The following is a 13,700-nucleotide window of genomic DNA, read 5'->3' on the forward strand; positions in this document are numbered from 1 at the left end:
TTGGCAAACTTCTTGAACCTGTTGAGGATATCTTAACATTTTTTTTTTTTTAATGTCAGCAAAATCCAGTTCCTTAAGCAGTTTCCTGACAACAGCAGTCCATTTCCTTGGACTGTTTGGAAGAGATTTTTTTGCCTTATGTACAGCTTTGCCTAATGTCTGGGAACATTTGTACAATCCTAATTCAGTGGTATTGTTTTTTTTCTGCCATATTTTTACGTTTCCTTTCTCTACACAACCTTCGTCTAGTTTTATCATTCCCTCTCTTTTTTAGTAGACTGCATTGGTTCATTAGCAAGGCTCTCTGTTCCTCATTCTTCTCATTTTGTTCCTTTCTCTCTCCTTTTTTAAGTGTTATTTATGTTTCAGTGGATCTTCCTTCATTTTATCCCGCAGCTTTCTCATTCTTTCTGTTGAAGAAGTCATTATCTGGGAATGCAAGATACAGTATTTACATTTATTTTAATATCAGTACACCTGTATTTATTTGAAATCTCACCGGTATAAGATTTCACATGAACAGAAACAGCTTGTTTTAAATTTTATATACTGGTATTTCATTACGCTGGAATATCTTAAAAAATGTGTGCATATTGTCACACCCGTGACAACATTCCTGGACAAAATACAGTTATTTCCAAAACTTAAAAGGTTTAGGAGCTAATATATTTTCTTAACCTCACTTTCCTAGAACATTAAAAATTTTGAAGTATTTGTTGAAACAAGAAGCAGACTTTATCTTCTTTTTTGTCACAGGTGTGACAGTAATTCCTGTGACTTTCAAAAAGAGGGAAAAATTCGAAAGAAAGCTTACCAGAAAAAAAATATTCAGTGCAAGGATATAAAGGAAACCTATTGTGAAACAGTAAGGTGCTTATTGTTGCTTCACCTGTTTCACAGTCAGCATATCAGTTCAGCCAATATGATGAAGTTTTTTGGTGTTTATGGAGTATAGTCAACTACAATCTTTGGGATGACAATTCATGACTAAATATCTTGAATACAATAAAAATGAGTTTCAAATCATTAAATCTGATATTTTGTTAGTTTATTACTATGCCTAAATCTTTACTGTACTGATTTTCAAAAAATGTCAACTTGGCTCATTCCATGCAGAATGAGCCAGCAGTGGTGCTATGAGATGCAGAAGATGTGATAATTCTTATGCTTATTTCACACAGTTTGGGCTACAGTATATTACTTAATATAAGGTAGAGTGTGATTTTACATGTGTTCATTTGTGTAATCAGTGGGAGCAACATAAATCTTTCTCTCCAGTATCACTACTGAATGAGATGTCTGATATTTCTGAATCCTCTCTTTTTTCATTCCGTTATTTCAGTGTGTTTGTTCATTATTATTTCAAATTGGTTCACACATTTCAGCATGTTATGCCTTTAGAAGCATCTATCATTGTGCTAACTTAAAGACAAGTGTGTTGGCTTATTTAATAGATTTTCACTCCATATTGTTATATGGAATTATCTTTTGGGGCCGTGTACCTAAGTAAATAAATTTACCATAAGTGAGGAGTAAGAATATTGAATAAAGTAGGTAACTGTAAGCCTACACTCATTTCCCAATACATTTACTCCTTGTTGGTTTATGTTGCCGACTATCAAGATCATTTTCAGCTGAACTGTAATATAAACATTCACAATACAAGACACAAATATGTAGACTTCTCTATGGTTTAGAATGGAGTTATGTGCTTGGTGGGAAGATATTCTACAAGCTCCCATGTAATTTAAAGTAAGAAATTGGGAAACCTTGGCAATTCAAAAGAAAATTAAGTGTACCACATTAGCCACTCTCTACGAATACCAGGATTAAGCATTTCTGTTAGCTGCATGGAGTACAGCATTGTTTGTTGTAAAGCTGCATGACAAGTGATAACGTACTGTAAAGAAGGCTTGGTATTTACAGATGTAGGAATTATTATCTTTTGTGACCTAAGATACATTAAGCTACTAATAGCAGATAAACAACACTACATTGTAAGACTGAGGAGGCAGCAGCCATTTTCAAAGTACCAACTTTCTTACCAATTTATTTGACACATTTTAGGTATATCAATCAGAATAGTTAGATTACTGTTACCACAGTGTAGAGATTGTTACTATGATGTATTTGTCTTTTGTTGATTTATGCCATGTCTCAGTCCACATCCATGAATGTTCTCCTTTCCGATGACATCGAAGGAAAGTGCTGAATGAATGAAAGGACCAACATTCACTGACTTGGTGTTTTGGAAGTCCAAAATATGTTCAATTAATAAATATTAGGCTAACTAAATTTCTTTGTGGAGCTTGCCATGTTGAAATGTACCGTAAACTGCCTGGCTTAGTTTGGCCCAATTTTTGCTTGTCTTTTTATATGTGGCAGGAAAACAAACTACAATGACAGAGAAAATTTCAAATCCATTTTTCTATTATTGTCGGACTTGTACCATCAGTTATGTGAGTAACTCACATAACTCGATGAATATATGAAGAGTAGGCATTTGTGAGCAATCCCTTTTTCTATTATTGTCAGACTTGTACAATCAGTTATGTTGGCACAAAGTAAACTCGATAAATATATCAAGAGTAGTCATTCATGAGCATGAGGAACAAATAAAACACTAAATTTGGAAGGTGAGAACGGGGGATTTTGAATTTTATTCGGAAAGTGGCGCAGTAAATATACTAGTGCTGTATATTTCATCGGTCGAGTAATTGGTTTTCAGGATACACATTGCACTGTTGTAACAGTTTACAAAGAAAATATATATGTCATATGTTAAAAACACTGTGCAGTGTGGAGCCTTATTAACAAATTACTGAAGCTCAGGTGCTGGGAAACAGCTGCTCTTTGTTATTCAGGTTGGACTGATAATTCCTATCAAATCCTATCGAGGAAAAAATAGTTTATCTTTTTATTCTGGCCATTTGCAGTAGGACTTCAGCACCATTACCAATCGCCTGAGTCCCAATTCCAGGTTGTTGTTCTTTGGCATATAAAACTGTAGTATACTGCCCAACTGCTGATTATTTTTTCAATATTTTGTGGTTCTGGACATCATCTTGCACATCAAAGGAACTTCCAGAGTCAACAGCAGATAATAGCACCACTTCATCTTGATTTTTGGGCTACTTTGGAGTTGGCTTAAGTAGCCCATATTTTGCAAAAATATGCACCATTTTACAAAACTGTTACATATATTACCTAAATTAAATTTACACAAATCAGTCTCTCACCTTATTATCTAATACTGACAGAATGCAAAATTACACTCACTATATTTTAGCTTAACTGATGTGAACCCTCCAGGCAGAAGTTATTGGGATGTAATAGCTGTTAAGATATTTATGATCAAAACTGAGTCCAGTATTAGTGACTCCATGCCAATGATGTAAGAAAAAATTTAAAACTTTTTTCCAACCAGTGGGCCAAAGTTATCTAAAAAGCACCAAAATAACCCCAGCTTTACAGTAGTCAGATTCTTACGACAAATATACTATGTCTCCACACTGCATGCTTCTGGTTACTTAACCTTATTTCAGTCCCTCTTCTCATCTCTTAATTCGGTTGTGTTGTAGTTTTCAGTCTGGTTTGATGCAGTTCTCCATGCTAGTCTATCCTGTGCAAGTGTCCTCATCTCTGCAGCACTTCTCTCCCTTATTTGATTCAGTACTTCATTAGTTTTTTGATTTATTTATGTGATCTTCAACATTATTCTACAGTGCCACATTTCAAAACCTTACATTCTATTCTTGTCTTCATTGCAAGGTGACACTACAGGGACAAATACTTGCAGAAAACAGTTTATAACATTTAAATTTGTAAATGATAAATAATTGAAACCCTCAGCTGCCAATAGGTGATATTGATATACCTTGGTGGGGACAGTTGAAAATTCCCGGTAGGGTCAGGGATTTTCTCTGCCTCGTAATGACTGGGTGTTGTGTGATGTCCTTAGGTCAGTTAGGTTTAAGTAGTTCAAAGTTCTAGGGGACTGATGGCTATAGATGTTAAGTCCCATAGTGCTCAGAGCCATTTGAACCATTTTTGACAGTTGAAAACGTGTGCCCAGACTGGGACTCGAACCCGGGATCTCCTGCTTACATGGCAGACACTCTATCCATCTGAGCCACCAAGGACACAGATGAATAGTGTGACTGCAGGGACTTATCCCTTGCACGCTTCCCATGAGACCCACATTCCCAACTGTCCACAATCTACATACGTAATGTTCCTAATAGATATCTGCCCATCCACTCATTACTCGCACCAGCTAAGGTGATGATTACCGTAAGAGTTTGGGCAATCTGTGCGCATTCGCACAGACAAAGGTCAATGGCTAGATTGCCATGTAAGCAGGAGATCCCGGGTTCGAGTCCCGGTCGGGGCACACATTTTCAGCTGTCCCCCATCGAGGTATATCAACAACACCTGTCAGCAGCTGAGGGTTTCAATTAATTATCATTTATTCTAGAGAAGCTCCACGGCCATCAGTGGTATCTGTTCTTTCGGGAACAGTTACTATCTTCATATATACTTATATTTGTGTTTGATGTTAAAACATTTCTCTTTTTCAGAAACCTATTTCTTGCTATTGCTGTCTGCGTTTTATATTCCTCTCTACTTCAGTCATCATCAGTTATCTAGTTCCCAAAGTAGAAAAGTTTCGTCAACTATTTCAGTGTCCTTTTCTAATCTGATTCCTATGGCATCAACTTATTTAATTCAACTACATTCCACTACCCTTTCTTTACTTTAGTCGGCAGTCATCCTCTAACCATTTTCAAAACACTATCCATTCCATTCAACTGCTCTCCCAAGTCTTTTGCCATCTCTGAGAGGTGTACAATGTTACTAGCAAGCCTCAATGTTCTTATTAATTCTCCCTGAATGCAATTCCCTTTCCAATTTTTTTTCTTTTTTTTCCCCTTCATTACTTACTAAATATGGAGATGGAATGACATTAGAGATCAACTGGGATTAGCTTTTCCACCTGTCTGCTTTGACCTGTGACCTAACCGTGCATCATGGTGGCATTGTGTATGTGAAATGGATCATGATCCAGTGGCACTTTTGGTGTGGAATGTTCATGTTCCTGAATTGTTTGTGAGTACTGTTAGCAATTCGCTTGACTTCTTGAGTGATGTTTGTGAGAATAATATGGAAAGAATTTGTGACAGTTTGTTAGTGAGTTCTTTTAATGTTGCCAGTTATGAACAATAGATCCATTTTAAGGTTTTGGAATTTTCAGTTTGTTGCGGTGTTTGTGGTTGCAAATTTAGTTTTATATTTTATTTTTTGTTAGTTATGAGTGGGACAATGAACTTTTGAGTAGGTCTCTGCATGCTACAATGGGGGAAGATAACCACAATTAAATTCCTAAATTTACGGGTACTTTGGTTAATTGTCGATTATGTGAAATGTTGTGTTTGTGGACAAGGTATGAAACTGCCCAAAATTGCTGAACCTTGGACGAGGGAGGTTGGGACAACGTATAGTGTGAGAACATTTGGCATTGTATCCAGAGGAGTATCTTGTATGAGAAGTTCATGCTGGCCTTTCGAGAGATTGTGTTGTTAACATATTTTTGTCATCACCAAATTTGTGTGCTGGTTGACTTGGATATTAAGTATGTTTTTAGGGTTTTATTATTTTTTAAATTGTAGTTGGTATGTGTGATCAGGAGCATACTTACATTTTCCTTGTAGATCAAAATTGGTATTGATACAACTTTTTTTGTGAAATTTTGGGTTGTGTTGTTAGTTGTTGATTACATTGCATTATGATTGGTAGATATTGTGGAATTTGTTTTACCTATGTTGTTGACATTAGGTTTTTGAAATTAGTTACATGTCTGAGTTTAGATTTTGTGGTACTCCGGTTTTTGTTTTACCTTTATAGATCCAGTGAAGTTTTTGATGTCAGATTTCTCAAGTTATGTGTGGGTTTGTTTGTCTCATGGATTTCATTTGAGCTACATGGGTCAAGTGAAATTCCAGCATCAGATTTTGGAGCTGTTTGTGGGATTATAGTATCACGGATTTCATTTGAGCTATATAGGACAAATAAAATTTCCAGCTATGTGTATGTTTGTGGTATCATTTTGTGGTACTCTTTTTTGGTACATGTGTGAAATTAAATTTCTGATATCAGCTTTTTTTTCAAGTTTTAGTGCTTTTGCTGATTGCTGAGGTATTTGCTTGCTTTTTGTCTTGCTATTTGCTTTGGTATGACTGGCAATGGCAAGGAAAGCGTTTCTGAAGAAGAGAAATTTGTTAACATCGAGTATTGATTTAAGTGTCAGGAAGCCGTTTCTGTATTTGTATGGAGTGTAGCCATGTATGGAAGTGAAACATGGACGATAAATAGTTTAGACAAGAAGAGAATAGAAGCTTTCGAAATGTGGTGCTACAGAAGAATACTGAAGATCAGATGGGTAGATCACATAACTAATGAGGAGGTATTGAATAGAATTGGGGAGAAGAGGAGTTTGTGGCACAACTTGACTAGAAGGAGGGATCAGTTGGTAGGACATGTTCTGAGGCATCAAGGGATCACCAATTTAGTACTGGAGGGCAGTGTGGAGGGTAAAAATCGTAGAGGGAGACCAAGAGATAATACACTAAGCAGATTCAGAAGGATGTAGGCTGCAGTAGGTACTGGGGGATGAAGAGGCTTGCACAGGATAGAGTAGCATGGAGAGCTGCATCAAACCAGTCGCAGGACTGAAGACCACAACAACAACATCATGACTTCTTTGTTGGGATTGTTGTATATTGATTTTGTCCTCACCAAAAATCCTCTAATTCCAGTAACTGTCCTGTTAGTTTCATGTTATTTCTGCAATTAAATATTTTTCATGTTATTTGTGTGTGTTTGTGTTTGTAATGAGTGATATCATGGTCACCATGATGTATAAGCTTGAAATAGGGGTGTCTGCCATTTTCACAGCATCATGGGTAAAAGCCACCAGGTGTTGCCACAATCTTTGATTGTCCCTGATGGAATGGACTACAATTCTGCCTAATAACTGCAGTCTGGTTTCTGTAAAAGTTGAAAGTAACCTTTCACTCCCTGTGGTTTATCCCAGCTACCTTCAGAGTTTCAAGATTCTGTTGAAGTCAACACTGTCAAAAGCTTTCACTAAATCTGTAAATACTGTATTTCTAGGTTCACCATTACTGTTTTTACGAGGGCTATCCAGAAAGTAAGAGATGTTTTTGCCTATCGTGGTGGTGAGCAGGGCTACAGCCACCATCTTGGTGCCAATAATGTTCCTACACACAGTACACTCTTGACAGTGGTAGTGTCTGTGTTTCTGCTACTTTGCTTTCTGTGATATGTTAAAATGTGTGCTGCAGTAGAAAATCCCCCACTTGTGAGGTGCACTCTGTGATTAGTTTTCTGCTTGCAAAAAAACTGCAAAGGAATTGAAATTTATTGTGCCCTTTTTGATGTGTATGGAAAAGTGATAATGAGTGAAAGGTGAGCGAGGCAGTGGTGCATTGATTTTAAAAATGCCCATACCACTCATCATGATGAGTACCACATTGATAGGCCTAACTCTGTGACTGACAAACTGGTGATGAAAATTAATGACAGAATTCGTGAAAATTGTCATTTCACAATTATGGAACTTTTGCAACATTTTCCTCAGATCTCACAGAGTTTTGCGCATGAAATTAGGGTGGAAAAGCTTGGCTCCTTCAGATTTTTTGTTAGGTGGATTTCCAAAATCCTAATGGAAGATCACAAAAAACAGAGACTGGCTGCAGCACTGACTTTCCTCAAAGATGTGAGAAACATGGTACCAAAGTTATTAGTTGTATCATAATTGGTGTGAGACCTGGGTGAAACATGTCAGTTGGTAAACTAAAAGTCAGTAGATGGAATGGAGACACAGAAATTCTCCCAGGAAACCAAGGAAGTGTTTGTAAATGCAGTCAGCAAGAATGATCATGGCTATTGTGTTTTTTGGCTCTAAGGAAGTGATTTTCTTGGATTTCCTTGAATGTGGCACAACAGTTAATCCACAAAGATATTGTCAGACACTGACAAAGTTAAGATGTGTGATGCAAAACGAGCACTTAGGAAAACTTAGTGCAAAGGGTTTGTTTTTTCATGATAACGGATGTCTACATATGGCCAATCGCACCCGGGAACTCCTGCGGGATTTTGGATGGGAGGTGTTTGCTCATGCCCTGTTTGGCACTGAGCAACTATCAGCTCTTCCCAGCAATGAAGATGTGGCTTGCTACACTAGGAAGTTCTGGTCTTACGTTAAATCAGTAAGTGGCTCGAAACAGCATATCCAGACACTCCGGGATGCTGATGGCATTGAAACTGAGGAAGACAAGCGTAAAGCTGAAATACTAAACACCTTTTTCCAAAGCTGTTTCACAGAGGAAGACCGCACTGCAGTTCCTTCTCTAAATCGTCGCACAAACGAAAAAATGGCTGATATCGAAATAAGTGTCCAAGGAATAGAAAAGCAACTGGAATCACTCAACAGAGGAAAGCCCACTGGACCTGACGGGATACCAATTCGATTCTACACAGATTACGCGAAAGAACTTGCCCCCCTTCTAACAGCTGTGTACCGCAAGTCTCTAGAGGAACGGAAGGTTCCAAATGATTGGAAAAGAGCACAGGTAGTCCCAGTCTTCAAGAAGGGTCGTCGAGCAGATGCGCAAAACTATAGATCTATATCTCTAACGTCGATCTGTTGTAGAATTTTAGAACATGTTTTTTGCTCGAGTATCATGTCGGTTTTGGAAACCCAGAATCTACTATGTAGGAATCAACATGGATTCTGGAAACAGCGATCGTGTGAGACCCAACTCGCTTTATTTGTTCATGAGACCCAGAAAATTTTAGATACAGGCTCCCAGGTAGATGCTATTTTTCTTGACTTCTGGAAGGCGTTCGATACAGTTCCGCACTGTCGCCTGATAAACAAAGTAAGAGCCTACGGAATATCAGACCAGCTGTGTGGCTGGATTGAAGAGTTTTTAGCAAACAGAACACAGCATGTTGTTCTCAATGGAGAGACGTCTACAGACGTTAAAGTAACCTCTGGCGTGCCACAGGGGAGTGTTATGGGACCATTGCCTTTCACAATATATATAAATGACCTAGTAGATAGTGTCAGAAGTTCCATGCGGCTTTTCGCGGATGATGCTGTAGTATGCAGAGAAGTTGCAGCATTAGAAAATTGTAGCGAAATGCAGGAAGATCTGCAGTGGATAGGCACTTGGTGCAGGGAGTGGCAACTGACCCATAACATAGACAAATGTAATGTATTGCGAATACATAGAAAGAAGGATCCTTTATTGTATGATTATATGATAGCGAAACAAACACTGGTAGCAGTTACTTCTGTAAAATATCTGGGAGTATGCGTGCGGAACGATTTGAAGTGGAATGATCATATAAAATTAATTGTTGGTAAAGCAGGTACCAGGTTGAGATTCATTGGGAGAGTCCTTAGAAAGTGTAGCCCATCAACAAAGGAGGTGGCTTACAAAACACTCATTCGACCTATACTTGAGTGTTGCTCATCAGTGTGGGATCCGTACCAGATCGGTTTGACGGAGGAGATAGAGAAGATCCAAAGAAGAGCGGCGCGTTTCGTCACAGGGTTATTTGGTAACCGTGATAGCATTACGGAGATGTTTAACAAACTCAAGTGGCAGACTCTGCAAGAGAAGCGCTCGGCATCGCGGTGTAGCTTGCTCGCCAGGTTTCGAGAGGGTGCGTTTCTGGATGAGGTGTCGAATATATTGCTTCCCCCTACTTATACCTCCCGAGGAGATCACGAATGTAAAATTAGAGAGATTAGAGTGCGCACGGAGGCTTTCAGACAGTCGTTCTTCCCGCGAACCATACGCGACTGGAACAGGAAAGGGAGGTAATGACAGTGGCACATAAAGTGCACTCCGCCACACACCGTTGGGTGGCTTGCGGAGTATAAATGTAGATGTAGATGTACACAAGACTTTGGCATTGACGCCTAACTGCATGCCAGTATAAATTGGTGGTTGCAATTGCTGGCAGCAGATTTCTATAGAGACGGCATTCAAAAACTTGCACCATAGTATGATAAGTGCCTCAATCTGAATGGTGATAATGTAGGAAAATAGCTTGAGAATTTACCTTTACAATCTATATAATAAAATTTGGTTTTCTCATATTGTTAACTTTCTGTTTCAACACTTCTGTTACTTTCTGGATAGCCCTTTTATATACGAATACCAGACCTCATGGCACTGTAGTACAACAAACTGAAAAAAAATGGATGGGCCTTGAATAGATCTTTAATCTGCTGTCTCATTGATATTGCTTGTTACCAAACTATTAATTCCAACCTAACCAAGACATCAGGCTACATTACATTTGAATCTGTCAGCACAACCAGATTGTTTGCTTTCACATTCGTTGGCTTTACCAACTCACAACCAAACTCTTGCTTCCACCTAACCTAGATCTTGACCTAGGGCTATGCTACAGATCCGTCAGTAAAAACAACCAGGTTTTTGGTGGCAATTCATGGTGGTCCTTTGGGTCCCAGCCTAACCGCATCCTCAGAAATCATGAAATATTTGGAGAACAATAGCCTAACCACACTCCTGGAAATCACAACCTACTTGTAGAACAATAGCCAAATATTTGTGGCAATGAAGAATATAACGGTCACTGTTTTGCTTCCAGCAATTTATGTTGTGCTGCTACGTCCAAGCCCAACCATATTCTTGGAAATTGCTATACATAACCACAACAAATTTGGAAAAAACAGCCAAATATTTCTCACAAACAAGAATAGGTATGTCATTGCTTCACTTGCAGCAGTTTAGGTTATGCTCTTACATCCCAGCCTGACCATACCCCTGAAAGAAAAAGCAATCAGTATTTGTGACAACCAAAATTATATATGAGCACATAGCTCTGCTTATTTCTATACTATATGTATATAATGTGTGCATGTGACAAAATAGTCATGTTGTAAATGGCTGACTATCTTGTATGTGTTATGCTCACTGTACTTGGATAACTACGAGGGCTATCCACAAAGTACATTACGTTTTGGAATTAAAAATAAATAAGGTATTGGAATTTTTTTTTTTATTATATACAGATGAAAGCCACACTTAAATACTACTTTTCTACATAGTTGCCATTTAAATTAAGGCACTTTTCGTAGTGATGGACGAGCTTGGAAATTCCTTCGTCGTAAAATTCAGCCGCCTGCGCCTTCAACCACGTGGCTACCTCTTCTTGAAGCTGTGCGTCGTCATCAAAACGTTGCATAGCCAACCACTTCTTCACTGCTGGGAATAAGTGGAAGTCACTCGGTGCCAAGTTGGGACTGTACGGCGGATGAGGAAACAACTCCCACTTAAAAGATTCGAGAACTTCACGAGTGGCATTTACCGTGTGGGCCCGGGCGTTGTAGTGAATCAGCAAGATCTTTGAGCCCAACTTTCCCCTGCGCTTGTTTTGTATTGCTCTTCTGAGGTTGTGCAGAGTTTGGCAATACCTTTGAGAGTTTATTGTAGTGCCTCTTTCCAGGAAATCCACAAAAATCACACCTTTTCTGTCCCAGAAGGGGGTAACCACGTGGTTTAAGGCGCAGGCGGCCGAATTTTATGACGAAGAAATTTCCAAGCTCGTCCATCGCTACGATAAGTGCCTTAATTTAAATGGCAACTATGTAGAAAAGTAGTATTTAAGTGTGGTTTCATCTGTATATAATAAAAAAAATTTCCAATACTTTATTTATTTTTAATTCCAAAACGTAATGTACTTTGTGGATAGCCCTCTTAGATCATGGATACTGTGCTTGCTGCGATTGGCTGGCAGTAATGAGTTGTAAGGGCATCAATGCTGTGCATGTTCATGTGTGTCTAAAATCCAAGCTGAACTTTGCTGAGGTTCACTTCTGCTAGTTTCTCTATTCTTCCGTAAGTAAGTTGTGTTAGTATTTTGCAACCACAACTCACAAAAGTGATGACTCAGTAAACTTCATGTCTGTCAGCACCTGTTTTACCTGGCATTGGGATTATTACATTCTTTTTGCAGACTGTGGGTATTTTGTGTCTCATGTATGTTACATATCAGGTGGACTAGTTTTGTCATGGCTGGCTCCACCAAGAACTTCAGTAATTATGAGGGTATGCCATCTACACCAGGCACTCGTTTCCACTTAGATCTTTCAGTTCTCTTTTAAATTCTGCTCTGAGTATCACATCTCCCATCTTGTCTTCAACTGTTCCCTCTAACCATTCTGTAACATAGTCTTTAAGCGTCTTTCCTTTGTATAGCCATTCTGCAGTGTATATTCTTTCCATCTTTCAGCCTTTCCTTCTTTGCTTTGTACACACTTGTCGTCTGAGCAGTTGATACTCACACAGGCAATTATATTTCCTCCAAAGGTTTATTTAATTTTCCTATGCACACTATTTGCAGTTTTATTATGAAAAGGATACTTGCTACTCACCATATAGCAGAGATGCTGAGTCTCAGATAGGCACAACAGAAAGACCATTGTGCCTATCTGCGACTCAGCATCTCCACTATATGGTGAGTAGCACCTATCTTTTTCATAATATTGTTACATTCCATTCTGGATTTTCCATTGTTTGATTTTGTATCTGTGCTTTTCATAGGTATGTAACCGTCTACAGCTTTGCATTTGCCCTTAAGCCATTCTTGTGTTGCAATTTTTCAGTTTTTGCCAATCTCATATTTTAGACATGTATTTTACCTTTGGTTTAATTAATTTCCTGCATTTTTCTATCATCTTCTTTTAAATCCAATAACTTGCTTGTTATGAAGGTTTTCTGGTAGGTCTTATCTTTTTGCCAATTTGATCTGTTTCTAGCATTAGTTCATCCCTCAAAGCTACCAGTTCATCATCTATTGTAATCCTTTCCCCTGTTCCACTCAATTGTTGGCTCATGCATCCACTGAAACTTTGTTCAGTCTGTGGTTCTTCAACTTACCTTGATCCCAGCCAGTGAGATGATACTTTCATGTAGCCAAAGAGAGGAGAGAAAATTAATTTCTAGTGCTGAAATAGAAACCATCCTCTTCTTTCCTATTGTCACAAATATTGACTGTTTTTTTCTGAATATGTCACAAATTACCAAGTTGGAGTTAGGTTAGGACCTAATGGCACTACTTACTTTGCTGCAAATGAAACAAGCACCACTTAAATTTATAATCTTCAATGTCACAGATGCTTGACCCCTGTTTTTTTTTTTTTTTTTTTTTTTTCAAAGTTTGCCACAGATTACGATGTTCGGGTAGAGTAAGGCCTATTAGCATAGTATAAATAACATTATTTCTTGGTTGTCAAAATATTTTCCTATTCTTCCAAATGTGCCAAGATCTCTGAAGTAGTGGTATATTCACATGAGAAAGTGACGATGTTCCTTTGAAACATCTTGTCAACTCCCTCATTGGCTACATAGACAAGGAGCTGACACACCTTATTTCTTCCTTCCCATCATACCTCATGACAAGCACTGACAACATTGCTGCACTGAACACACGAGTATGCCACTGGCTTGATCTAGTCTTTTACCACATTCAGCATTATTACATACTTTCAGTACATTTAATTTATTAATTTTACACAGATACATTGTTACACTCATATTGGAAATTTCTAAAAATTCTTTAAATGGATAAAACAG

Source organism: Schistocerca serialis, chromosome 1, assembly GCF_023864345.2.
Source record: "Schistocerca serialis cubense isolate TAMUIC-IGC-003099 chromosome 1, iqSchSeri2.2, whole genome shotgun sequence".
NCBI classification, from domain to species: domain Eukaryota; kingdom Metazoa; phylum Arthropoda; class Insecta; order Orthoptera; family Acrididae; genus Schistocerca; species Schistocerca serialis.